The 27,722-nt window shown below is 50.1% G+C and overlaps 1 protein-coding gene and 1 pseudogene across 1 annotated transcript in view; one reads left to right on the top strand and one right to left on the bottom strand.

The window, feature by feature from the left end:
- GRIK4 (glutamate ionotropic receptor kainate type subunit 4) overlaps positions 1-27,055 on the bottom strand; it is a 382,506-nt gene extending 355,451 nt beyond the window's left edge. Inside the window, 2 exon segments of the mRNA XM_077893889.1 lie at positions 24,824-24,928; positions 26,935-27,055. The gene's annotated coding sequence lies outside the window, so the exon portion shown is untranslated.
- LOC144305625 (large ribosomal subunit protein mL43 pseudogene) lies at positions 1,001-1,999 on the top strand (annotated as a pseudogene).
- Positions 27,056-27,722: the final 667 nt, after the last annotated feature.

Here is a 27,722-nt window from a genome sequence, read left to right as displayed (position 1 = left end):
GGGCTACGAACAAAACTAATCAGAGCATAGACAAAAATAACAGGTGTAGGGAAACCTTGATGTGAGAGCGATGTGAGACCCAAGGATGGACAAGCACTGGCCATGGGAAAAGCAAGTGGAGAGGCTCCACACAGAGGGGACAGTATGTGCAAATCTCCTGGGGGCAGGAAAGAGCGTGGCCTGTCCAAGGGCTGACAGGGCTATGACAGTGAAACACAGCCTGAGGAAGAAGAATATCAGTTAGGATAGGGTTGATTAAAGCAATGGAAAGTCTTCCTTTTTTTTTTTTTTTTTTTTTAAGAATTTGGAAAGTGCTGACACGTTGTGTTTTGACGACAGACAGACAGACAGGCAGACAGAAAAGAATTTGGAAAGTCTTCCTAAAAGTGACCAGGACCCTAAAGACATCTATTATCCCACTCAAGGGAGATGGTCGATCACAGGGTGGATTCAGCCATGTGTCTGAGGACCTGCCTCCCCTCCACTGCCACCCTCAGCATTTGCAGTGTCTCCCCTCACGGTGTCCCAGACCACATCCTCACCCAACATCAGTAAAGCAGAAGGGTGCCATGGAGGCATCACCCCCATGCACAACTCTCTCATGAGGGCGGTACATCTCTCCTACATGTGGCCAGTAGACTTTTCATTAAGTCCCAAGGCACAGGACAATCACACGCTCCCCCTGAAACCAAGCACTGGCAATGGAGTCATGGCATTACCATGATTATAGCTCAGATCCACCATGATCACCTCCTGGAGTGGAGGTGGAGGGGAGAAGACTCATCTTCCCTGAAAATATGACTCTCACAAAAAATTCCCCCCAGTCTGAACAGAATCAGGCTTCTGCTACAATGGAAGATGGGAGGAAGGGTTGTTGGGAGGACCACCAAACGAGAAGAGTGTGCCAGCTGGATAATTTCATGGATGGGCCAGATCATACAGAGCCTTAAAAGGCACAGCAAGGAGTTATTCATTACCTTTACGACCACTGAAGGGTTCTAAGCCGAGGAGTAACATGAAACATCTTACGTTTTTGGTGGCTCTGACGGCGCGCGGGACCCCGAGCCGCTTCCTGGCCAGTGTCCTCTACAACGGGCTGGGCCGGTACGTGCAGCAGTTGCAGCGTCTCAGCTTTAACCTCAGCCGCGATGCGCCCTCGTCCCGCGGTGCCAGGGAGTTCGTGGAACGGGAGGTGGCCGACTCCGCGCGACGGAACCGGGGGTCGTAATATACGTGAAGTCGAGGCCGCGCTGTGTGCCCAGAGTAGTGGCCGAATACCTTAATGGGGCAGTGCCAAGGAGAGCATCCACTGCAAGTCAGTCGAGGAGACTGCGACGCTGGTGCAGAAGCTGGCGAACCAGTCGGGCCTGGATGTGATCCGCGTCCGCAAGCCCTTCCACACTGACAGTCCTAGCGTCCAGGGCCAGTGGCACCCCTTCACCAACAAACCGACAACGTTGGGTGGGCTACGCCCGCGAGAAGTCCAGGATGCTGCGCTAGCCCAGGCGCAAGTGCCGTAAAGAGTTGCCCCACCAACCACAATCTCGGGCTCTGGACTCTTACCTCAGTGGAAGTGGTTCTTCCTCTTTCAGAGGAATTCCAAGCCTACGCAGGCAGATGGAGCCCCCCAAAAGAGACACTGACGCCAAAGCTTTTGCTTGGGATAAAGAAGAGCTCTTCATTGCTCAGGAGGAGGGGCAGTGACTTTGTTAGTCTCCTAATTCTTCCCTGTTTGACATCCCTGAAATCTGACCATTCAAGGATATTGCAGGCATTTATTTCTGAAATCCAGATTGATAAGAGTGATCTCAAATCCTGGTGAGGGGTTTCAAGGTTGGCTTCAGAAGAGCCCCCAATGCCCTCTTTCTACAACCATTGAGCTAGAGAGCTAGCTAGCCCCTTATACTGTGCTGTGAACCTGGCATTAGGATAACCATTTTATAGCTGTGTGAGTGTTTAGATTAGAAAAGTAAGGTTAATAAACTTGCCCAAGGTTACACTTGAGGTCTTCAAAAAAAAAAAAAAAGAAACATCTTATGTTTTTAAAAATGCTCAGCTATGGGATGCCTGGGTGGCTCAGCGGTTGAGCATCTGCTTTTGGCTCAGTGTGTGATCCCGGTGTCCCGGGATCAAGTCCCACATCAGACTTCCTGCATGGAGCCTGCTACTCCCTCTGCCTGTCTCTGCCCTCCCCTCTCTCTCTTTGTGTGTCTCTCATGAATAAATAAATAAAATCTTTTTAAAATAAATAAAATAATAAAATAAAATAAAATAAAATAAAATAAAATAAAATAAAATAAAATAAAATAAAATAAAATAAAATAAAATAAAAATGCTGAGCTATGTGAAGACCAGAAAGCAAAAGTGGAAGTAGAGAGACCAATCAGAAGGCTACTGTCCTATGTCAGGAAAGAGATGATGGCGGCCTATACTCATGGGTGACAGGACAGATGGAGAGACAAGTACAGATCTGAGACATATGAAGGAGGTACACTGGCAGGACTTGAGATGTGAGGTAAGACAGGAGAAATCAGGAATGACTCCCAGGTTTCTGGCCTTGCAAATTGGTAGATGCCATTTACCAAGATGGCAAACATTTAGGGAGACACAGATTTGGGAAAAGAAACCAAGAGTTTGCACTGTTGGTGTTTTATATGTATACACACACACATATACGTACACACACATATATATATATATATACACATACATACACATATGTTTGCAATACCTGCAGGACATTCAGATGGAAAATTCAAGTACATAGAATTGCAAGATGAGAGATCGAGAGAAATCTGGAAGTCATCACTATATAGATGGTATTTAAAGCCTGGTAATCGGTGAGCTCACCTAGCAAGAACAGAGAGCATAGAAATGAGAAGAGAGAAGAAAGCCAGAGGCCAACTCTTGGGACATTCAATATTTAGACAAGAATAAGGGAGGAATAAGCAGAAGGGGTGGAAAGGGAGCCAGAAGAGTGCCATGTCCAGAGCCTGGAGAAAGTGTCTCCAAGCAGAAGAGGGTGTTGAATGCTGTTGACAAGTCAAGATGAGCAGTGTCCATGGGACTGAGCCATGTGAAAGCTACCAGTGGCTTCTATGAGCAGTGGGGTGGCATGGACAGAGGCCAGACTGAAGGGGGCAGGAGAATGACTGGGAGGTGAAGGAGTGGGGGGCCAAGTGCACCCACAACTCTTCTCAGTTGCTGGGCCAGAAAAAGGAGCAGAGCTGGAGCAGACAGCAGAAGAGGCAGTGGCAGACTTTTCAGTGATGACCAATGAGAGAACATGCCAGTGCATCCTGGGCCGATCCTGGGGGGAGGTGGGCAACAAGGTGACAAGGTGGGTTCCAGCTGTCCCATGGGGGGACCAGCCCTCGGAGCTCCAGCAAGGATGTCTGAACACCACCGCACACAGGCTTGCAGATTGGGGTGGAGTGATGAGGGCGCCCATCCCAGGCCTTCCATGTCCTCCTCTAGCTCCAGGATGAGGTGCTGAGCTCAGCCCAGGGGTATGGGGGTGAGCAGGGAGGTGGGAAGTGATAGAAGAGAAGAAAGGAAGCCTTGGGGAACAGAAAGGGAGTCTACTAGAGAAACAGCATTGGATAGAAAATCCTAAAAGGCCGTGAACTAAATTCTGATTTTCAGCTGGGCCATCTCCCCCCACAGCTCCCGGAACATAGCTCTGAGCAGGGGATCAATCGGGGAAGTGGTGCAGGGTTCATTGTTAAAGAGCAACAGGTGCATTTCTGTAGGAATTCCTGGCAACCATCTCTGGAAGGGTGTATGGGGCCATGTTTTGGCGAGCCAGACAGCATTTCCCCCAGGGCTTACATATAATTTCTGAGATGCTTCATCTTCATTTCTGAAGGATGTGTAATTGGCACCCGTTCTCAAGCTTGAACATAAAGTTTCCCTGTCCCTAAAGTCCCTCTGTCAAGTACTTAATGACCTGTAAACCATTTACATAAACTAAAAGAGCTCTAATTTTAAAGAATCTAGCAGCAAATCCTTCTATAAAGTGATTTTTTTTTTTTTTTTAATGCAAACGGCCTTGATCTAGAGGGTTTTCCTAAAGAGAGGCCTACCTGCATTCCTGGAGCTCTGATGGTCAGAGCAAGCACAGGTGGCTTGTACCGAGATCTTTTATTTCCTGGGACATTGACACACATCTGCTCAAATTAATTACTCTTCCAAGATCTCTCCCCTGACTCATCTGATGGGAACAGGGAGCTCCTGTGCTGGCAAATACAGATGAGGAAGGGGAGCTCCGAGGGGGGGCCAGAACAGAACGTAGAACTCAGCAAAATGGAAGTATCAGCACTTTGCTGGCACCAAACATGTGTGTCTGTGAGCATCAATCCAGAGGTGAACAGCAGGACCACATGGGACAAACACCGGGGGGAGCTGCTATTGTCCTGACCAAGAGAACTTCGGTGGCTGTGGAGGGGAGGGTGGGAGGAGCAGAAGGGAGCAGGGGTACCCCTTGATTATCTGGGGTTCACCCTTCCAACACATTCTTAGCCTGAAACCCTGATGGGATCAGTGCTCTGGCTACAATGAGAGACATCAAGAAGAGTGGGAGGTGACAAGGAGTTGCACAGCCGTGTGTAGGGAAGGCAGCTGGAGGATGGCCCTCAGGATACATTAGCTCCCCTGCCAGCAAGGGGCACGGTCATGCCCAGGCCCGCCTGCTAGAGCCCAGCTGTAGGCCCAGGAAGAGGGGTGAGAGAGCCCAGGCCCCAGATATGGCTGGATCCTCCAAGGGGGGGGGGGGGGCAGGGTGACTTGCCTCAGTTTACCCCTCCAGACAAGAAGGAAGCACAATAAAAAGCCAGACCTCGTGTGATTTAAACCCAAACGCACCATCTCTTGGCAGTAACCATCATGATCTGTGACTGTCTCAAGCCTCAGATCAGGGTCAGGGGACAGAGCCAGGAAAGGGAGGACTAATTGAGGCAAGGCCCTTAGAAGCTCCTTAATCTCCCAATATCTTCATTTAACCCACCTATAAAATAAAGATAGCAGTACCCACCTCAGGGACTGCTGAAAGAATCAACAATGTACGTAAATCACCCAGCAGGTGCCTGGCATTGGTGAGCACTCCCCAAAAGAGGGTTAGACGGAGCCCGGAGAAAGGGACCCTGTGGCATGAAGGGCCTAAGATCCCACTGACATGGGTCACTGAGGCATGCATGAGTCACTGTATGGCCAGACTTGGAGTTCCCGAGAAGAGACCCAAATCCAACTCAAGGGAAGGAACAAAGCGTATTTATGCATCCAGTATCACTCTACAAGTGAACTGAGTGCCGCTTATATTTCAAGCCTTGTGCACAGCCTAGAAAAACAGCAGAGAGAGAGAGAGAGAGAGAGAGAGAACCGCCCAGCAGGTGGCAGCTGGACATGCCGGTGCAGGGAATCAGTACTAAAAGTTCACCTGGGACCAGAGACCCCAGGCACCAGGCTGACCCATACAGCCAAACGCCCCTTTCCAGGAGGACAGCAGAGCCTGCAAAACTATTTCATTCTATTTCCCTGAGAAAGATAAAGTCTTGAGGCTGTGAGGAAATGTTCTACAGAGGCAGGGTGAACTCGAGAACTGGGGTTCTAGGGCCTATGGGTAAGGGCCGGCCAGCTGAAAGGAAGCAGAGGCAGGGTGAGGGGCAGGTGCCGGGGTAGAGTTGAAACACTAAAGAGAAAGAAGAAAAAGCCGATGGGAAATAATCCTTCCTGGATGAAAAGAGCACTGAGGCCTCCTTGGCCTTGGTATAGGTATGTAACTTGAGTTGGCAAGACGCATCACTAAGAAAGACCAGGGTCTCAGATTCTGGCCTCAGGGGCTTAGGTAAACGGACCTTTGAGGCCCCTTCCTTCTCCACCCTTCAAGAGTGAAGGAGAAGTAGCCTTTACGTGTGAAAATGCCAGCCGCCCAGGCAGGGCTGAGTATGGGTCCCTCCGGCCCTTTTGGCTATCAATACCTTTTAAATATATATTACAAGAGACAAATGTGCTCTGCCCTGCTGAGGACAGCTGTTATTGTGGACAGAGGGGCAAGGCAGGCGGGGGGTAGTAAGAGGCCCAAGGGGGTCCTCTTTGGGAAGGGTCATGTTTTGTTTTCTGAGATCCCCCTGCAGGCAGGGAGTGCAAACAGGAACCGCTCCCAAAGCTAAAGGGTCAAAGGCTCAATGCCTTTGTGCATTTTTCAAACATTCTGAGCTCTATCTTCCAGCAGCTGCATCTAATTCAAAAGGCTCAAGAGAATGAGACACGGATAGCCAGCACTGAGAAAGTTCCAGTGACTGAGCCAATAGGCGTTCCTGAGACTTTATCTTGAGCCCAAAGTAGTGTCTCCAATCTTTCAAGGCCTCCCTAGACAGGTCTTCACTATTTAGAAGATGGCCAAAGGTAGGATTTTTGAGCTCTGCTAGGAAGAGGCCAGGCACTGCATGCCTACAGCCTGCAAACTGTTTGGTTTGGCCTGGGCCATGAGTTAAAATGACAGAGTACAGTGGCTCTCCCAGACCAGCAGTGTAACCATTACCTGGGAACTTGATAAAAATGCAAATTTTTCTGACTCTCTACTGAATCAGAAACTCGGGGTGGGACCCAGCAATCTGTGTTTTCGCCAGCCTTCCACATGATGAGAACCAATGAAGTAGCATAACCAGACAGGGGTCATTCCGAGGCCCAAATACAAGCTGTTTAACAAGTTTTGCCTCCCGCTTGGGCTGCTTGTTGCATTTCTATTACCAGCCAGCTGGGCCCCCGACTGTGTCCGTCTCTAGTGACCCTTGGCAGAGAAGGTAGTGCCAAATTGAGCAAAAGCTCTTGGTGACCAAATGCCCATCAGTGGATAAATGGGTAAACAAAACGCAGTATATACACACAATGGAATATTATTCGGCTTTTAAAAGGGAAGAACTTGAAGGCATTATACTAAATAAAATAAGCCAGATACAAAAGGGCAAATATCGTATGATTTCACTTCTTTGAGGTAGCTTCTATGTCAAATTTATAGAGACAGAACAGAATGGTGACTCCAGGGGTTGGGGGAGAGAGGAACAGAGAGTTAGTATCTAATGGCTACAGAGTTTCAGGTTGGAAAGGTGAAAAATTCTAGAGATGAATAGCAGTGATGGTTGCATAGCAAGACCTCTCTGAATCATCTACCCATATCTCCCTGTTATTTCCAGAATAAAGTCCTAACTTCCTTCAGTTTTGTTTTTTAATTGGGGTAAAAAATACATTATCATAAAACTTACCATCTTACCCATTTGGGGCACACAGTTCAGTAGCATTGGGTACATTTACATTGTTGTGAAACAGATCTCCAGAACTTTTTCTTCTTGCAGAACTGAAACTCTATAACCCATCAAACAACTCCCTTTTGCCCCCTTCTCCCCAGCCCTGAGTAACCACCATTCTACTTTATATAACTACGAACTTAACTATATACCTCATATGGGTGGAATCAGACCACATTTATCCTTTTATGACTGGTTTATTTCACTTAGCATAATGTCTTCAAGGCTCACTCATGTTGTAGCATGTGACGGAATCTTCTTCCTTTCTAAAGGCTGACTAATATTCTATTCTAGTATATGCTACATTTTGTTTATCCATCCATCCATCCTTCTACCTCCTGGCTATTGTGAATTGTGCTGCTATGCACACAGGTGTGCAGATACCTGTTCAGATCCTGCTTTCAATTATTTTTGGATGTATACCCGGAAGTGGGATTTCCAAATCATATAGTAATTCTACTCTTAATTTTCTGAGGAGTTGCCATATTGTGTTTCCACAATGGCTCAAGAGTGCACCACACAACTCTATATCCTTGTCAATACTTATTATTTCTATTTTTTTTCATAGTAGCCATCCCAATGAGTGTGAAGTGATATCTCAGTGTGTTTTGTTTTTTTTGTTTTTTTGTTTTAGATTTTATCTATTTATTCATGAGAGACATGGAGGGAGAGGCAGAGACAGGCAGAGGGAGAAGCAGACTCCATGCAGGAAGTCCCATGCAGGACTCCATCCTGGGACCCTGGGATCACACCCCGAGCCAAAGGCACCCCGAGTCAAAGCCCAACTGCTGAGCCACCCAGGGGTCCCTTACTGTGGTTTCGATTTGCACTTCTGATGATTAGTGATATCAAACATCCTTTGATATGCTTATTGGCCCTTTATTTATCTTTGGCGAAATGCCTATTCGAGTCTTTTGCCCATTTTTCAAACAGGTTGATTTTTTTTGTTGTTGAGTTGTAGTCCCAACCTTAACATGAAACACAAGGTCCTTCCAGACTTGGCCCAGCCAACCTTTCACTCTTATCTCCGACTATTCCCTACACAAGTGGTTCTCAACATAGGCAGGGGTGGGGGGGATGAGGATGGTGCTACTTTGCACACAGATGTCTGGCAAGTCTGGAGACATATTTGGTTGTCACAATCTGGGGACTGGAGGCCTTGGATATGACTGGCATCTAATAGAGACCAGAGATGCTGCTTAGTATCCTACAATGCCAGAGTAGCCCCCATAACAAAGAATCGTCTGACCCAAAATGTTGAGAACACTGCCCTGCACTATTCCCTGGCAACTCTTCCATTCATTATTCTAAACACTTTGCCCTTGGCTTACACCCTGACCTTCTGGCACACCTCCCAGGCCACCCTGCAGACTGGATCCTGCAAACCCCACTCCTGCTGTAAGGCCTTCCTTCCTCACTAGTCTAGTTAATTCACAGTAACTCCCTGGCTTCTGAAAACCTACTCAAGATTAGCCAGTAAAGACCTTGTATTATGCTTGCCGCCGCTTATACACAGTAGGTACCAGGTATGCAATTACTGATCAGTTGCCAGGCAGTAAGAAAGAGAACTGGCTGGCAGGGTGTTCACCTCACTCTAACATTCCAACACCAAGAATATCATACTCCAAGAAATGTATGTCCCATCGGACCCCAAATCCAGGCACTGAGAACCCTGAGGACCAGAAGCATACAGAGAACCCAATCTAAGCTATTTCACTTGGCTTCTGGCTATCCCCAAGAGCAGGCCAAGGCCAGCCACACACAAGCAGAGGTGGGTTCCAGACATGCGTCTTACTCACCTCCAGCTGCCTGCCCCTCTGAGTCTAAATGCCCATGGTCTGGGTGCTGAAGCTCACAATCAAAAGGTGATAAACTGAATTCGTGAAAACGATTTAGCAAACCCAGCAGCCAAGTGACTGCCAGAGGCTTTAATACAGAGTCCTGCAGAGCTGGAACAATTACGCCATATCAGTTTGGAATTAGTAAGATCTCTGAATAATGCAGCTGGTTGCTCCAACAGCAGCATCCTTGACCAACAAGACCACGCTCCAACCACTCAATTGGAAAGGCAGCTCACCAACCTTGGCAGCCTGTTCCCTCCCCCTGAAGACTCACCCAGTGCCACAGCTGACCAGTACCTGGCCAGGTAATCCAGCAGGCTAGACCGCACATTAGGTGGCTCTGCCTGTCTAAGCCAGCAGGCCAGCCTTGCAAGCAGGATCAAAGATGAATGAGCTGCACCTGAACTTCGATCCTGAGCAGCTCCTAACTAGCTCAGTAGACCAAGCACCCTGACACACCCATCCCTGCCTCGAACCCCATTTTGGAAAGATCAAGATAATAACTCCATATGTCTAATACTATGTGAAGCAATTCACATAGGCCATCCTATTAGACATCATTATCTCTATTTTGGGTGTCAGAGGCAAAGCAACTTCTCTCAGGTGACACAGGCACTAAATGGCAGAGCTAGGATTCAAACCTTGAGCCATCCGATCCAGAGCCATGTTGTTCTCCCCATGTGACATTGTAAGAATCCTTTTTCTGTATCAAAATGGCTCCATGGTTCCCTCCAACCACTCATCCCTGCCGGTGCTGCCTTCCCCGGGGGCCTCTCACCCCTGATTGTCAGTGTCATTACATTAGGCTTCTTTTCACTCCAGCTCCCATTATATCATCTCAGCCTGGCATTGTAAAGCAGCCCCATCATAAACATCAGCTTGATTATAAGCAGAGACTGTTGCCTCTAATAAATAAGCATGCGTAATGTATACAGAGGGAGAAAGAGACACCTCTATATTTTCAGTTTTGTAAAGACAAATCGCCTCGATTGTTTAATCAATAAAAATGCCTCTCTAACTCCTACTGTTATTACAAAGCAATTTCAGACAGAGTGAAAAAGAAGCATCACATCTGTATTCCTGTCAGGACAGACAGGGTCTGATTAGGGCGACAGATGAAGGATCGGACCCAACACCCGACCACTGAAGGCCTGTGTCTGGTCCCCCCTCGCTGCGGTGCCGGGGCAGAGGGGGAATGAACAAGTGTCTTGATTTCAACTGCACATCAGGTTTGGGGAAGTTCAAAGCACAGAGATTTAGATTCATCTAAATTGTGGGGTTTGATCCAATCAGGGATCCCTAGGGACAAACACATTCTCTGGGTCAGAGAAGGGCAGCCTGGCTGGCAGGGCACAAAGAGGGGGCACTAAAAGAGAAGTGCACTCATCCTAAATGTCCTCACTGTCACCTCCAACTTCCCATTCCTCCAACCACTGCCAAGTGTAGACAAAACCTTCTCATAGCCAACAACTCCTCCTCCCTGTCCTTCTCCTTTCCTGTCTCATGGCCTCCACTCCTCACCATGGCCCTGGTTATTTACGTAAACAAACATGTGAGGGCAGAGGAATGGTCACGACCGCACAGAAAGTCTATCATTGCTTCGCCCAATGTCTACACATGAAAGTTTAAACCCTTTTCTCTAAATAAGAGCTCTTCCTGAGTTGGCCTTGTCTTCTTCTAGACTCAACCCCCTCCCCATCCTCCCACCCAGGCATCTTCTCTCTGGCTGCTCCAAACTCTGCAGTTTCCTGAAGACCCTACACTTCACACTTCTACGCCTGTGCACATTTGGATCCATCCCCTGAAATGTCATTCCCCAGGTCCTCTCTTGGCAAATTCCTACTTATTCATTAAGACCCACTCACTTGACCTCCTCTGAGGCCCTTCTGTGCTCCCCCTCCCTTACTCCTTGCCCCAGAACCCTGCCACCCCTTGCACAAAGCTCTATTGCTGCACTCAGCACATGGCACTCTAAGTGTTGGCTTACCTGTTTCAATGCACCAATGACTTGCAAAATGTGTATCTCCAGCCTTTACTTCTCCTGAACTCCAGACTCCTTTGTCAGCTGTCTCCTTGCCAAATGCTCTTATGCCTCATGGGCTTTTCCAAAACATAACTCCAAACTCCCAACTCCCAAACTGTTCTCCTCTATCTTCCCTCATCTTAGAAAATGGCACCATAATCCAACCAGATGCTTGAGCCAAAACTCAGTGAACCTTAATTCCTCTTTTTCCCTCCTGTTCCACATCCAAACATAAGTCCTATGAATCCTATCTCAAAAACATATCCAATATAAAAGTAATTCAGTGGAGGAAGAATAGTCTTTTCAACAAATGATCCTGAAATGATTGGATATCCATTTGCAAAACAAAACAAAAAACACCAAAAAAAAAAAGACAAACAGAAAAAAATCCTTAAACCATACCCCTCACCATTAAAAATAAATAAATAAATAAATAAATAAGCTCAAAATGGATCGTGGCCCAAAATGTAAAATCTAAAATTACAAAATTTCTAGAAGAAAACATAGGAGGAAATATTTATGACCTTGAATCAGGCAGTGAGTACTCAGATACAATACCAAAGCACAATCCATAAAAGAAAAAACTGACAAATTAGACTTTATCAAATTAAGAACTTCTGCTCTTCAATGGCACTGTCAAAAGAATGAAAAGAATACGAAAGAGTTGAAAGCAAAGTCTCAAAGAGATATGCTTACAGCCAATTTTATAGCAGCATCATTCACAATAATCAAAAAGTATAAGCAAGGAGCGTCTGGGTGGCTCAGTCAAGTTAAGCATCCAACTCTTGGTTTTGGCTCAGGTCATGATCTCAGGGTCTTGAGATGGAGCCCCACGTCAGGATTCCACACTCAGCGGGAACTCTCCTTGAGATTCTTTCCCTCTCCCTCTCCCCCTGCTCTGCCCCCTTCTCTCTTGTGCCTGCATGCACTCTCTTTCTCAAATAAATAAGTAAAACTCTTAAAAAAATGTAAGCAAAACATATGTCCATTGACATATGAATGGATAAAAAAATGTGGCATATACATACACTGGAATATCATTCAGCCTTAAAAAGGAAGAAAATCTGTCCCATGTGATAACACAGATGAACCTTGAGGACTCTATCTTAAGTGAAATAAGCTAGTCACAAAAGGATAAATACTGTAGGATTCCACTTAATGAGCAGCCAAATTCAGAGAGGCAGAAAGAATGGTCGTTGCCAGGGCCTGGGGGAGCTGGGAATGGAGAGCTGTTGCTTAATGGGTGTAAGATTTCAGTTCTGAAAGATAAAAAGAGCTCTAGAGACTGGTTACACAATAATGTACATGTATTTAGTGCTATGGTACTGTACACTTAAAAATGGCTATGATACTAAATTTGTGTTATGTGTATTTTACTGTAATTAAAAAAAATAGAAACTACAAAATCTGGACCATCAAGATAAGATTCTCATAGAGGCTGTCTTCTGAAACCATTCTCTGAATGCCAACAGAGGAGTGGTCTGTGATAAAAGAATTATGTTTGCTTTAGTCTTTGTTCTATTTTCATGAATATCCTTGGTCTTGTGATTTAAGAGAGAGCAAGCCAGAGTGAGTGAGCATGAAAGGACAAGCCAGAGAGGGGAGAGAATATGTGCAAATCACATATCTGATAAAGAACTTACATCCAAAATATATAAAGAACTCTCAAAACTCAATAATAAGAAAACTAACAAACAATGCAAAAATGTACAAAAAACTTAAACAGATACTTCACCCAAGGAGATAGAGGAAAGGCAAAAAGGCAGATGAAAAGATACTGATACCATTAGTCCTTGGGGACATGAAAATTAAAACCACAATGAGATATCACTCACTATGTATCTATTAGAATGGAGGACAGAATTTTAATTTTTTTTTAAAAAAGGACAATACCAAGTGTTGGCGAGCACTCGAGGCCGCTAGAGCTCTCATACCTTGCTAGTGGGGATGCAAAATTGTACCGCAGAAAAACAGGGCTAACAAAGTGAAACATACATTGACCTGATGACCCAGCAATTCCACTCTTTGGTGACATGACCCTGGTGACATGAAAACTTAGTTCACATAAAAACCTGTACTCGATGGCTTACAGCAGCTTTACTTGAAATTGCCAAACATGGAAAACAGCCCAAACGTCCTTTGAGTGGTGAATGAAAAAATTGGTATTTTCAAAGACTGGAATAGTACCCAGCAATAAGGAGTGAGCTCCGCATTTCTGTGGCAGCATGGCTGGCTCTCAGATGGGCTGCGCTAAGTGAAAGGGACACATGGTACTAAGGTTCCAAAAGCCACAAACTACAGGATTCCATTTACGTGACTTTTCTTTAGAAAAGAGAAACCCATTGGAAAGATTAACGAGTTTGACAAACCTTTAGCTAGATGGACTAAGAGAAAGAGGGAAGACGAACTATTAAAATCATAATAAGGGATCCCTGGGTGGCGCAGCGGTTTGGCGCCTGCCTTTGGCCCAGGGCGCGATCCTGGAGACCCGGGATTGAATCCCACGTCGGGCTCCCGGAGCATGGAGCCTGCTTCTCCCTCTGCCTATGTCTCTGCCTCTCTCTCTCTCTCTCTGTGTGATTATCATAAATAAATAAAAAAAAAATTTTTTTTAAAAATTAAAATCATAATAAAAGAGGCACATTACTGCTGATTCTACAGAAAAAAAAAAAAAGAAAAGAAAAGAGAAACCCAGAGGGACAGAACCAGATCAGCGGTTGGCAGGGGTGGGCGGTGGGGGAGAGGCTGACAATGGGCATAGGGGAATTTGTGGGGTGACGGGAACGTCCCGTATCTTGTGTGGCGGTGGTCACACAGTGTGCGCACGCATCAAAATTCACAGAGCTTCGCACCACACGGTGAGTTTTAACGTATGCCAAGTGTACCTCAATAACACAAGGAGAGCACACATATCTGGATCCTGCCCAAGGGACATCTATCTGCCGCTGCCGGGGCTGCCCTGTGTGCAAGCCACCGTCAGCTCGCAGCCAGCCTGCTACGTCAGTTTTTCATTTTTCCTCCCCTAAAACGTATTCTTAAAGAGTAGTCAGAACTACTTTTTTAAAATATAAATCAGATTATGTCACTCCCTGCTTAAAACTCCGCTGTCTTCTCATCTCATTTGAGAGTAAAATCCGAATTCCTGCCCAGCCTGCAAGGCCGCGCCTGGAGCTCTGGCCTCGCCACACACCCTCCCCTTCATGTGCCACGAGCCAGCCACTCAGGCCACTTTCTATCTCTCGAGGACACCAAGCATGCCCCACGTGGGGGATTTTGCTCCAGCCTCATTCCCTTCACCAGGAAGGCTCTGCCCTGACCTCTGTGTGGAGGGCTCCTTCTGACCTTCCGGGTCCAAGCATTAAACTGTCACCTCCTCAGAAAGGTGCCCCATCAGGTCCCCTTAAAAAGCCCCCCACCTCACCCTGCACCCCCACACTTCATCCGTCCCAGGGTTTTCATTTCATCATGACACTTATCACATCCTGATCATCCTCACTCACCCCTGGTCATCCTTACTCCACTAGAGTGTCATCATGCCAGCCTTAGCCTCTTCGGAATCCTCCGTGCCAGGGCAGGGCCCGGCACACGGTAGGTACATCACAAATGCTGCTTGGGCCTACTGTTATCCTCAGGAAGGAGTCTGCCTCCGAGCCTTCCCGGCACTCACCTCGGGGTGGGAGGTAACCCAGACACAGGGCAGGCACAGCACTGCCCGCGGGATGTCCCGCCCTCACCCCCACTCTGGGTGGAATAGTAACCTGGAGCTTGCAATGGCCATTGAGTGGCAGAGCCAGGGCTCAAATCCAACCACTGGGGAGCTCGTGGCATTAGCAACCGTCCCCACCTTTCATTCTGAGTACCTGTGGAGATGGGCAAAGTTGAGCCACGCAAGAAAGGAATACATGGCAGGCCCCTAGGGACCTGCTGGCACGTTGGGCCCAGCCCCATGTCCTGCTGCGCAGCTCCCAAATGGTTCTCAGGTTCCAGAGGCTGCTTATACCAGGTTAGTAGTAAAAGCCAAGCATGTATCTGACACTGCATCAGGCACCTCTTTTACAGGAGGAAGGGAAGGTGGCTGACGTCAGCTCACTGGGTACCTGGTACGTCCCAGAAGTCCTGGCTGTGGTGCCTCATGAACACCCAAGACAACCCTGTGAGGCTGGCAATAGCACCCTCACTTTTATGTGACCTCAGAGAGGTCACACCCACTGTAAGAGGCAGAGCCTTCTGGAGTCCACATCTAGAGCTTTCCATCACATGCCTACGGGCAGCTCTAAACTCCCGCCTCTCTCTGGCTTCCTGGGCGTCTTTAATCCAGCGCACTGTCAGCCCGAGAGTGGAGGCGCGGACCAGGGAGCCCCAGAGGAATATGGGCTGTGCCCACCTCTGTCCCTCCGTGTCCTCATTTCTAGGCTCCTGTGGGTGTAGACTCACAGACGAGACCAGCTTTGACCAAATGTCCCTGCCCTGGGGAAGGCAACCACTGCTCTTCTACTTCCCTGCTCCTGGCCTCATTTCTCTCCTTCTCCCCGTCTGCCGCCTCTCCCTTTGTCTGCCTGTCTCTGATTCTTTGTCTCTCGCACGCGCATGCACACACATGCACACACATGCACTCACTCGCACACCGCAACTCCTTCTCCAAGCCACTTCCTTCAGCTGCTCAGCTCACTCTGCCAAAAGGACAGGATCCTGACAGATCAAGGCTCTGGAAAACCCGCTGCAGGGGATCAAGGGGATCAAAAGGATGCCGGGGCTGCGGCTTTGGTCCCCAGGGCCAGAGCCATGGAGTCTGTGCACACACAGGGACTCGTGGCTGCCTGGACCCTGCTCGGCATCGCGTTCCTCATTAAGCCCTCGGCGCCGCTACCTACCCCGTGTGGGCTGCGCTGCACACCTGGCCGCCGGAGGGGAGGGGCGCCGTCCAGCAGCTGCTCCGGGGCAGCCCAGCTGCAGCCCAGCGGTGAGGCTGGGGAGGGCTGCAGAGAGGAGAGCAGGGACTGGCATAATTTCACGTCTGGCCTTTGCTAGCCGACAGGCGAAATGACTAGATCCCCCAGCTATCTTAATTAGTTGCATTTTACAATCCCCTGGTCTGGCAGGAAATGTCCCATTAAATCTTAATGGTCTGCCTTCCAAGAAACTCCAGGCCCTCTGTCCCCTTGGAGGACGCCTAGCCCTGGAAGTGCAGAGTGGGATGCTGGGGGGGAGGGGGGGAGGAGAAGATGCACACCCAGGACACGGGGTCAGGAACGAGCTCCCATCCAGCTTTCACTGGGAGACTGTCTTCAGAACCTGAAGGAAGAAGGTCCTTCTAAACCAGGAGATCTCCAACATCCCATTCAGCGCTTTCCACAGGACCTCACCCCCTCCTGCTCTCCTCTGAGGCCACAGCCCACTCACCACCACCCCCACCTCCATCCCAGGCTTTTGCTTAAGGTCTCCAGGCTCCAATTCCACAAGATCCAGAATCCGGGACAGAACTGTACCCTGCCCCACTGCTCCATGTGTGCGGCTGAGGCTGGGGTAGGAATGTCTCTTCGAAAGAGATACCACGTGACCTTCAGGATGATTCATACATTAACTACCTGGATAAACAGTTTCTCCTATATCCTCATTATCACCTCTCTTGCTGAAGCTACAGTGCAATATTTCTCTTTTATATCCAGAGTGGAAGATGCTGCTGGTGACTCCTGGGGAGAGGGGGGAAATAACAAGGAAGGAGAGGGAGCAGAGTCTGCCCAGCTCCCATCCTAACCTGGGCATGCCCAGAGGGAGCTAAGGTAAGATCTCAGGCAGGAAGCTGAAGGTCACCTGGAACCAAACAACCACCAACCTTGTCCCTGGCCCAGCAAAGGCTGGTGGTCACAGAGAGGCTTAGGGAACACGGGCTCACGAGGACCCATCCAGCTCCAAGAGCTCCTTGCATGACCTTGGCCTTGTCACCACTTGGGCCTGCCTTCCAGAAGCACTGCCTCTTGCCCCTGGCCAACGTGGCTATCCATGATCATCAGAGCTATAAGCAAAGTTCCTCTTCACTGACCTTGAATTAAACCCTACACGTTTTTGGCTGGACCCTTTCCTTTCTCTTCTCTCTCATCTTACATTACCTTTGGCCTCCACCCGCTCAGGTCATGAGAAAGCCAACCAAAGGTGTGTGATCTCTCCCTGCTTCCTCCACCACATCTGGCCAGTCAAAACTCTCACCAAGAGCACCTGCCTCTCCATACTCCCATCCGTCCCCTGGGAAGGGGGGCAGACAGGGAGGCCCCAGTCCTCCTGAAGTCCAGCTTTGGCCAGCAGACAAGATAAATCTCTTACCAAATTCCATTATTGCAACCCATTTGAAAGTTATATTGTGGATTCTTAAGATGTCAACAATGAGGAATCCTATTGTCCCACTAATTAATTCAGCAATCTCCCTGAAATAATAGGAGTTGTAATTGTAATTCCAAACTCACCCCTCGACCACTGGAATCAACTAATTAAACAACAATTAGCCAGCACCAGGCTTTCATGGGGAAGATGGACTATTCCTTTTTATAGCTACAATTAGGCAACACATTCAATAATCAGAATGAAGTACAAATTTGCTGAGGAGCCCAGGAAATTATGGCCATTCATACTCTGTTTTCCTATGGTCGCCTCCTCAAAAATACAAGGGGCTGCGTCTTCCAGCAGCAGCAAAATGCCATGTGGACCACGTTTGAGCCACTCTGCTTAGGTTCCCCTTCAAGAGCTTTCTGCTATTCAGTTCATAAGCACAAGGTGAGGGCGGAGGGTGCTGGATGCCTACCTGGAGTCGCATCCCCGGTGGTGCCAAGTAGGAGGTCAGAAAGGCTGGTGGTGTCTGGGGGGAAAATGGCAGAGAACTGGCCAAGAGCAGGAGGTGAATATACAATTCTGCCTGGGGCGGTGTGTGAGGCACATGCCCCAAATACATTCACACTCTCACAAGCACACCCCATTCAGAAAACCCTCTATTTCCTGCAAAAATGTTCCAGTGGGATATTCCAAAGAAAGCCTGGAAGATGGTGGGAAGATGCAGGCTTCAGAGGGAAGTGATGTGGATGAGTTCCATGAGGAGCCACTGAATAAGGTGTGAAAATTGCATCAGGTCAAAGGCAGTGTCTGGGCAGTGACAGAGGAGAAGACGCTGGAGACAGTACATGGAAAGTACCCTCGGCCTGCCATGGGCTGAGCAGAAAACTCAGACGCCTCAGATCTCACAAAAAGTACTCATGTCCTCAAAAGGAGCGAGCAAAGGATCCCAGCATTAATGTGCATAACTGAATCATCTCGGCTGGTCTACGTGAGGGGTGGTGGCTATCACGGGGTCCTCCGAGGCTGAGAAAGCTGCTGAGAATGGTGCTCATTCACCCCTTCCTAGAACTCACAGAAGGCAAGGTGGGGGTAATTCCCCAAAAGCACAGGAGAGCTTGAGGAGAAATTCAAGTTAAGGGATGTCTTTGTAGAAGATGTTGGAAACACCTTGATATTAGGGACCCCTTTCCTGGCACTCGGTTTGGACCTAGGCGCACAGTAGGTGCTCAACAGACATGGGTTAAACAGAGGTACCTGGTTCTGGACCACCCTTCTACTCAGCAGGCACTATGGGTGACACAGAAGAAGAGCCATCCTCCCCGCAGACCAGTGGAGAGCTTCAAGGGACAGGAAGTGATGCTCTCACGATCTGCTCGTTCATTCGTTCAAGGACATTTATGGGGCATCTCCGCCATACCAACTGTATGCCAGGTGCCAGGGGTTCAATATGTGCAAGACAGGCCCAGTCCCTGCCCAGACAGAACTTACGGCCCATCCTAGGGAAGCGGGACAAGCGAATAGCCAGGAGGAGTGAGAAATGCAGTGACAGGGAGGTAGAGGGTAGTAGAGCCTTTACAAAGGAAGAGAAGTGGAAAATGCACAGGAGTGAGCCAGGTGACTCCGTTTCCTCCCTCATTCTTAGAGTAATAAGAATACCTGCCTCGGGGTGCCTGGGGGGCTCAGTGGTTGAGCATCTGCCTTTGGCTCAGGTCGTGATCCTGGGATTGAGTCCTGCATCAGGCTCCCTGCATGGACCCTGCTTCTCCCTCTGCCTATGTGTCTACCTCAGTTTGTGTCTCTCTCACAAATAAATAAAAGCTTAAAAAAAAAAAAAAAAAAGAATACCTGCCTCTTAGGGCTATACTAAGAATTAAATGAGGAGGGGGGAATTAAATGAGGGAACCTGTGTAAGGCATTCTTTCGGGCTCTGTCAGTGTTTGCTCATGATCATCACTGCCCCCCGCCCCACCATCCCCTCCCTGGGAGAAGACCTTGAACCATAGCGGTCCATCCTGCCCAGCGGCTCCAGCTTAGATACCTACTTAGTGGGCTGCCCCCATCCATTCAGGCACAACCACGCATTGTGGCCCCTGCTCTATTCACCAGCACTTACGGAGCCCCTGCCGCATGCCTGGTGCATGTGAGGGCATGTTTGAACTAGGGAAGACATTCATGACTTGTTCTCAGGAAGCTCACAGTAAGGCTGGAGAGAAGATACGTAACAGAGAACTAAATCTCGCATCGGATAGTCTGTCCTAGAGGCCCTGGGGTTGGTCCCAGAGGTGAGAGGATGTGTCACAAGAGATGTTCTCAGGGCTGTGACACCTCCAACCCCTGAGCCAGTGGAGGGGAGTCAGCAGGAGTCCCAAGGCCTTACCATCAGCTGCGCTTCAGCCACCTTCCAACCAGGCCTCTAGGAACTGAAGAGCCAGAGCTCGAGCACAGGCGGAGCTGTCAGTCCAGGCCACCCACACACACAGAAGGGGCTGGGAGCAGGGCCTGAACCCCAAATCCTGGACCCCAGTGGCTCCCTGACTCCTGATTCACACTCACGCACACATACTGTCTGTGGCGGCCAAGCCCACGGCCCGCTGAGTCCAGGTCCAGCCCAAGCTGCTCCCCTGCCCACTCCTGGCCTGCCCTCTTACACACCTGCGCTCAACCGTTCTGATTCCCAAGTGTTCCAGTGCCAACGATCCATCCTCACGTCTACCTCCTCCTCCCACCCAGAGAGATGAGAATTGAGCTGCCATCAAAAAACCCACAAGCTTGAGCTCAAGATTGCTGAGTGGAGGCCCAGGGTCCTCGGAGGCTGTGGGGTAGCCTGGGTGAGCAGTGGGGCTCTGACTAGTTCATTGCCTCCCTGTTTTCTTTTTTTAAGATTTTATTTATTTATTTATTAATGAGAGACATACAGAGAGAGAGAGAGAGACAGCAGAGGGAAAAGCAGGCTCCACGCAGGGAGCCCAACGTGGGACTCGATCCCAGGTATCCAGGATCAGGCCCTGGGCCAAAGGCAGGCGCTAAACCGCTGAGCCACCCAGGGATCCCGACCTCCCTGTTTTCGGCTCAACTTCTCCACAGCAGCAGATTGCCAAGGCCCTTTTTATCATGCCCCAGCTCTTGGAAACCATAAAGAGTCTGATTGAGCATCCTCAGAAACACGTTCAAGGGGAAATTCTCACGCACACGAGTACTGATTTATCCCCTGATGACAATGGCAGGATTAGCTTTATTGATCGAGCATCACCATCAACAACAAACATTTATGGGGCTCTCACTCTGAGCAAGCTGCCTGTCCTGCAGCCCAAGCCGTACCCGGAGGACCCCATACCATGTGAGCAAAACCAGCTGGGCTCAGGGCCTTGGGGTGACTACAATCTGCAAGAGGTCACACTGCCTCAAACACACTTCAACCACCTCAAACATGAGGTGAGATGCCATGATTTCATCACACCAGAACCTAGACCTTTATTCAATCCAGAATATAGCATGGAGTGAAGGAATGAATGAATGAGTAAACAGCGCAGAATCACATCCAATGGCTTTGGGCCTAAGTATCTAATTTATGGATTACTGAGGCCTCTTGTTTTCCTGTCTTCTTGCAGAATGTCTAATGGGCTTCCTTGGGTCATTTCATAGCTAATTTCTATCTCTCAATCAGAAGCAGAGGGAGGGAGCAGAGGAAACATAAAGGGGGAAAGTCACAAATCAATCAGTGTTGTTCCTTTTGGCAGTTTGGAGAAAGGTTTTGCGGGAAGATGAAAATTAATGGCTAAAGCAGAGTTTGGGAATTATCTGTGGATTTTACTTATGCATGACTTCTGGCATCCCTGGCCATCTTGCTTCCACTCTGCCTGGAAAACTTCCCAAGGAAGGCAATGCTGTAGGAGGGGATGAGGGAGGGCAGGGAGCCTGCAGCCTCCTTCAGCAGGCCAGGCAAGTCCTTCCAGAGACAGCCTGGGAGGAGGACCAGCTCTCCCGCCCCAACTGCTGTCACAACACGCTCTTACCTACTGAGTTACAAGGGACTGGATGGAGAGAAGAGCCTGACATTCTCCCCGATGCACTACGCCTTCCCTTGCTTGATTCAGATCTGAATTTTTCCAGGCAAAGGTGACCAGGCATGTTGTAGAGGGGATCCCCTCCTCTGACCTCCTGCTAGTTCAAAGGAGCATGAGCAAGGAGGGCTGTGTGGCAGACAAAGGGAGGAGGCAGTGATGGCCTCCATCCTTATAAACCACATTCTCCAACACCAAGCAGACCCTGCTACCCAGAAAAGGATAAAACACCAGGCCGTCCCACAGACCCTGGGGCTTCCCATGGGGAGACCATGCCCTGGACGGGGTCCAGGCACAGGTGTAGGGCGCTGGAGAGGCACACATCAACAATGGGGCTGGCAAGGGAGGAATGGGAAAAGAGGGGAGGGATGTTAGGTGAGGCCAGGTGGCTGACGAGTGGCAGACCAGGGAGCATGGGTCCTGGCTATGGTAGAAGGTGGTCAGATCACAGCGCAGACCGAAGAAGAGCACTGGACTTGAGCCCACAGATCTGGGTTCAAGTCACAGTGCTGCCCCTTCATAGTGTGACATGTGTGAGGGCCCGGCCTTCCTAAAAATCAAAGTCCTTTAGCAGGATGAAAAGATAGGAAAAAATGGCCAAGGGGGCTACAGAAAGCAGGAGATCCTACACAGGCAATAGGAGATGGCAGTGCCCCAGGTGCAAAAGGCAGCAGCCCAGAGCGTGTTAGCACCACACCATGGATTGTCCTCACCAGCCCTCTGGACGCTGCATACATCTTCCGAACCTGAGAAAACTCCTGGTAAATGTGCTCCATCAAAACAATGGAGCAAATCAAAAAAAGAGAGGATGCAAGGTCCTAGAAAGGAGGAATGTATATTACAAAAAGGAGAAGGGAATTCCTGGGACCAGAGCAGAGGGAAGTCCTACGGTGACAGCCGCACCACAGGCCTAGGAGCAAAGCCAACCAGACATTACAGCGGTGTCCAGAAGCAAAGTCTCCGAGACACGTGTCAGAACTGACCGATTGTCTGATGAGACTGACCTTCAGGAAGATTATTCTCAGAGGCTATTGGTAAGTACAAAGAAAATTAAAGCAAAAAAAAATTAAGCAGAACAAGGTGGTTATTAACTTCAGGAAAAGAAAAAAATAAAAAGAAACATAACCATAATATAATAGTCAGCTGTGAATAATAGTCAAACAGGCACAATGTAAATCCTGACTATTGATTTAACTAGAATTTAAATACTCTATATAGAGGGTGAGAATCAGAGGGGATGGCAGTGTAAGAGAACTAAATCCTCATTAGCATAAATAGAAAGTCAATTGATAATATAATTAATGCATTAAGCTAAACTATACATACATATTATTTAGAACTCTAGAGATATGTAAATGTCAGAAGAAACAGATAAAATGTGGAAAGCCACTGCTTCCAAGAGGGGAGCCTGAGGGGTTAGGGAAGGGTAGGGCAGAGAAATACCATTTATTGTTAGAGCCTTTTGATTTATAAACCATGAGCAATTGTTACAACTAGTTATTTTTCTTATTGGTAAAATACACAAAATAAAATGTACCATCTTAATCATTTTCAAGGGTGCAGTTAAGTGTTAAGTAAATTCATGTTGTGTACAATAGGTTTCAAAAGCCTCAAGCGCCGATCTTCTCTGGTTGGCAGGGGAAGGAGGCTTCCCAGTGAGGCAGGCAGCGGGCTCTTCTTCCCCTGACCCCTGTCCCCTAAGATTCACCTTGTCCCACTCATTATCGCTGACACCAAGAAGGTAGGGTGGGTAAGAAACAGCCACCACCCGTTCCAAGGAGTGCTTTGCTACAGACACAGGTCCTTCGCCTTAATCCCAAAAGCACCTCTGATGAGACTGGAATGATTAATTAAGACTTTTCTAACGGTCTGGAAATATGAAAGGGAAAGGAACAAGAGGGACACTCATCCACCCAATCTGGCCTTTGTGCATCCACTTAGATCCTCTCCGAGGTTCCCTGTTCACCATTCCTAGCCACGGCCCGCCGCACGGAGACAGCACCATTCCCCGTGCCCAGCTTCCTCCAAGTCTGTAGTCACCAGCGCAGGGCCCAGAGTTTCTCCCCTGCCGCCCTGAGGTCCTCCTGACCACTCCCGTTTCCTAGCTAAGGACCTTCGTCTTGTCTCAGTGACTGACACTGCGTGGCACTACCCGTTAGGGAAGCCCACAGCTCCTGCTCCAAATCAGAATTCAACATAAGAATCCCCAAGGGGGGACACCGACACATGGAAACGGCTGAGGGCGCAGGGCAGGGATGGGGGGGAAGGGAGCCTCTTATTCTGGACAAAGTAGTAAACTTTCCAAAACCTCAGTCTTCTCATCTGTAAAATGGGGATGACCGTATCTGTTTCAATCTCAGGGTGCTTATCAAGATTGCACCAGACGACGGTAAAAGGCAGCAGTGTAAACCACAAAGTCTCTTACAAATGTGAATTATTACTGTTAATGATACTTTTTGAAAATCGGCAGACTACAAAGAGATCTTTGAGTGGCAGGAGACCAGTGCACTGAAGTTTAAAAGCCTCCACCACGGGTAGTCCTGTCCCAGGTTAACCATTGGGTACTGTCTGGTTGGTGTATTATCCAACCTGCAGCAGTGCCAGCTGCCCTGCCTGGAGCTACAGACGCCCCGGGCACAGTCCTTGATGCCTCAGGCAAATGGCTCCAAACACCTGTGCCACTTCCCCTCCATAAAATAAAATTGCTCACTAATGCTCTCCGGCTCCTTTCATACGAATAGCAACAGCCGTTGTTCTTATTGGATTGTAGATGAATCACTTGGAAAATATTTTTGGGCACATTATAGAGGCAATAACATAAAAGTACCTGGGAAATGGTTCTGTTTTGTTTTCCACTTTGCAAACCCAAACTGGAACCTGGGGTTGTGTTACATATTTTTTTTTTTTTTTTTTTGGTCTCCTCTCTCTCTCTCTCTCTCTCTCTTTCAACAGAAGTGCTTTGCTCATTTCCTCTCCGTGCTGGGAAAAGGGACACGTTAATCACTCCTGAGTGGGAAGTGAAACCCCTGAGAGGGTCTAGCTCAGTCTTTGGCAGGAAGAATTTCAGCGAGGGGAGAGGTCGGATTTAAATGCCAGCCTTCAGATTTAGGAAGAGCGACAGGAAAGGCGGTGGTATACATCTCTGTCTCCACTGAGGACAGAACAGAAAATGGCAGGAGTAAGAAGTCAGGCTCTATCCACAGATTTAACTTGCGATCATCTTAAATAGACCCTATTCTAATGAAGCGTGGATTTATGGGGCATCTGAGGCCTTACTCGGTAGTAGAAAGGAATGTGCAGTCCGGTCTCCTCTCTCAGTCATCTCCTGGCTGGGTGACCCTGGACAGGTGGCTTAACATCTCTGGAACCCAGTCACTTCCTCTGAAAAGATGAGTAAATAATATCTTAGGTAGATCAGAAGATCTTGAAGTCCCCTGGAGTTTGAGAGCTACAATTCCTCATTCAAGGGCCTCTACAAATGAAGAATATTTCTTTCCTCCTTTTCATTTGTCAACTGCAATCGGAGACCCAGGGTAACAGGCAAAGCATAGGCTCTGGAGTCTAAAGGACCGAAGTGCAAGACCAAGCTTGCCATTCACTAAACCCTGGGGGTAGGACTTGACCTGTCTGGGCCTCACGCACAGGGCTATCACCAAGATGACAGCCGCTGGCACCCCACAGCTACAGCTCGGGAGCGCACGTCACCCCTGTTCTGGAGTGAGTCAAACTCATCCCCCAAGCCAGAGCAGCCACGCGGCTCAGCTCCTCGCCTCTGATTTCCTGTCGTCACTTTTTACTTCCTCTAGGAAAAGATGGCTTTGTCCATTCCCTACCAACTAATATGCTATTAGTTAAGTTTTCTCTTGTGGCCTGATATTACCTCTGAATTCTAAGTGGAAACATTGAGATGTAAGGAAGAGCCGGGGGCCCCGAGTAATTAATGAGACAAAGCCCCGAGCCAGGCCCTGTATTTCTGCTCGGGTCTCATTAACCAGCCGAGGCTGCCCCGGGGTTGGAGGCCCTCTTCCCCCCTACCTGTCCCTCCCCACTCGGCTGGCTGGTCTCTGTTGAACCTCCTACAATATTGGATCTGTTAAATGCTTTATATTCCGTTTGCCAACGCAGGGATGATTCAGAACAAGATTGGGTTATTACAAATTCAGGAGGCACTACACACACGGCTGTCATGTTTCAGTTACCCTTTCTCTCGGTTTAATAAAATTTGCCACACTCATACAAAGCCATCTTTTATCGTTTTCCCTGCAGTTGTAACAACTTGTCCGGCTCCCTCCTGCTAATTAAAGGAGGAGGGGACGCAGCAGCTCATTGGAAAGCGACTTTCCGGAGAGGCTGTCCCCATCTTCGCAGCCACTTAGCTCGGGTTCTCCCGGTCCTTCAACCGCCCGCTCCTCCAGGAGCCGAGCCCTAATGAGGTCAGCGGCTGGTGGTGACGAGGCAGGCTCGGCCACCTCCACCTCGGAGGCCGGCCCCCCCGCCCGCCAGCGGGAGAGCAGCGCCGCGCTCCCGGAGCCCCCCAGGGGCGCATGACGCGGGCTCCGCAGTCTGTCCGTCCTCCCACGCCCGCCCCAGCATCACCGCCTCGGCCGGGGGCAGGTGCCAGCTCCCCGGGGAGGGGTCCCCAGCAGATCAGATCGGGCAGGCCTGGGAGGGAGCCCCCCCGCCCCGCCCCGCCCCCGCGCCCTGCCCCCGCACCGAGTCCATCACCGGAAAGGGGGAGGAGGCGGGAGAGAAGGAACTGGGGGGCGGAGAGAAACAAAGAGCTGCCCTTGTGCGAGGTCCTGAGATGGGGCCCGAGCAGCCGGCTTCCGGGAGGCCCACGCTCCGCGGGTCGGCGCCCTCGGGGGGCCTCCGGGGACGCCACCTCCGCGCCGCGCCGCGCCGCACCTGCCCGCGGCCCCTGCGGAGCAAGGAGGCGCGGGCACGACCACTGGGGGGCGCAGGCGGCGCCCCCGGGCTGCGCTGCAGGGAGCCCCGGGCCTGGGGACCAGGCACCCCCAGGGCGGCGCAGGGAGCCGCCCCTCCCCGTGCCCTCCCCACCCCCACCCCCACCCGAGCCACCCGTCTCCTCTCCGGCTCCTAAGGCCCTTCCCAACCGTGCGCCCTGGGACCCCGCTCCGGGCGCGACGCCGGGGAGTCGGAGCCCGCAGGGCGGAGGGCAAGGCCGGGGCGGGGCCCCCCGCGCCCCTCGGCGCCCCGGGCCCTGATTAGCATGCGGCGGCCGCCGCCCCCTCCGCCGCCCCCTCCGCCGCCCGCGCCCCGCCCGCTCCCGGCTCCCGGCTCCGGGCTCCCCGCTCCCGGCTCCCGGCGCCCCGCGCCCCGCGCCCCGCTCCCGGCCGCTCGCCGCGCGCGCACACTAATAAGTTTACAAATGGAAGCCGGTGGCGCCGGTTGCAATAAAAGGCAGAAGCTCCGCTCGGGCGCCTCAATGAGAGCATTTTCCGCCGTAACAAGGGGCTGGATTCAGCTGCCTGGTGCCGGCTGAGCGGGGCGAGTTGCCAGAGTAACGCGGGCCTGGCGCGCACGCGGGGGGAGGGGGCCGCGGGGGGCTCCAGGCTCGCAGCCCCGGGCCCTGCAGCGGCCTCCCATCGGGCCCTCCCCTCCCCGACGCCGCCGTCCCCACCCCAGCTCCCCCGCAGTGGCCACCCCCTCCCCCGCCGCCAAGACCCAACTCCCAGCCTCTCCAAGGCTCCCCCCGCAGCTTGAACTGAATTCATGAGACACACCTGGCACACCGACTCCGGGATGGACAGATCATGTGCCAGGCCCTCGGGCATCAGTCAGGAGTCAAACCAGACTGGTGGCTCAAGGTAGGCCCAGGAAGCGTCCCCCGTCCCAGGTGTGGCAGGTGCCAGACCCCGCACAACAGGCAGGCAGATTCATAAATTCTCTGAACTGGAGGTGGGCTTCTCTGAAGCTCCAGGAAAGGTTGGAGAGGAATTCAGAGCCGGATAACCGGCAGTGCCACATCTAATTTCCTTAGATGGAGGACCAAAGGAGAAAGTTCCAAAAGTGCTTAGGTCTGCTAAGCTGAGAGAGGGAGCCAACTGGATGGGGAACAAAACCCACCCAGCCCACCTTTACCCACAGGATAGCTGCTGTTGCTCCCTCCCAGCCGCTGGCCTAGCTTTTGGCTTAAGACTGAACTGCGTTTGGG

Source organism: Canis aureus, chromosome 3, assembly GCF_053574225.1.
Source record: "Canis aureus isolate CA01 chromosome 3, VMU_Caureus_v.1.0, whole genome shotgun sequence".
Classification (NCBI taxonomy): Eukaryota; Metazoa; Chordata; class Mammalia; order Carnivora; family Canidae; genus Canis; species Canis aureus.
This window is presented reverse-complemented; position numbering and strand designations above follow the sequence as displayed.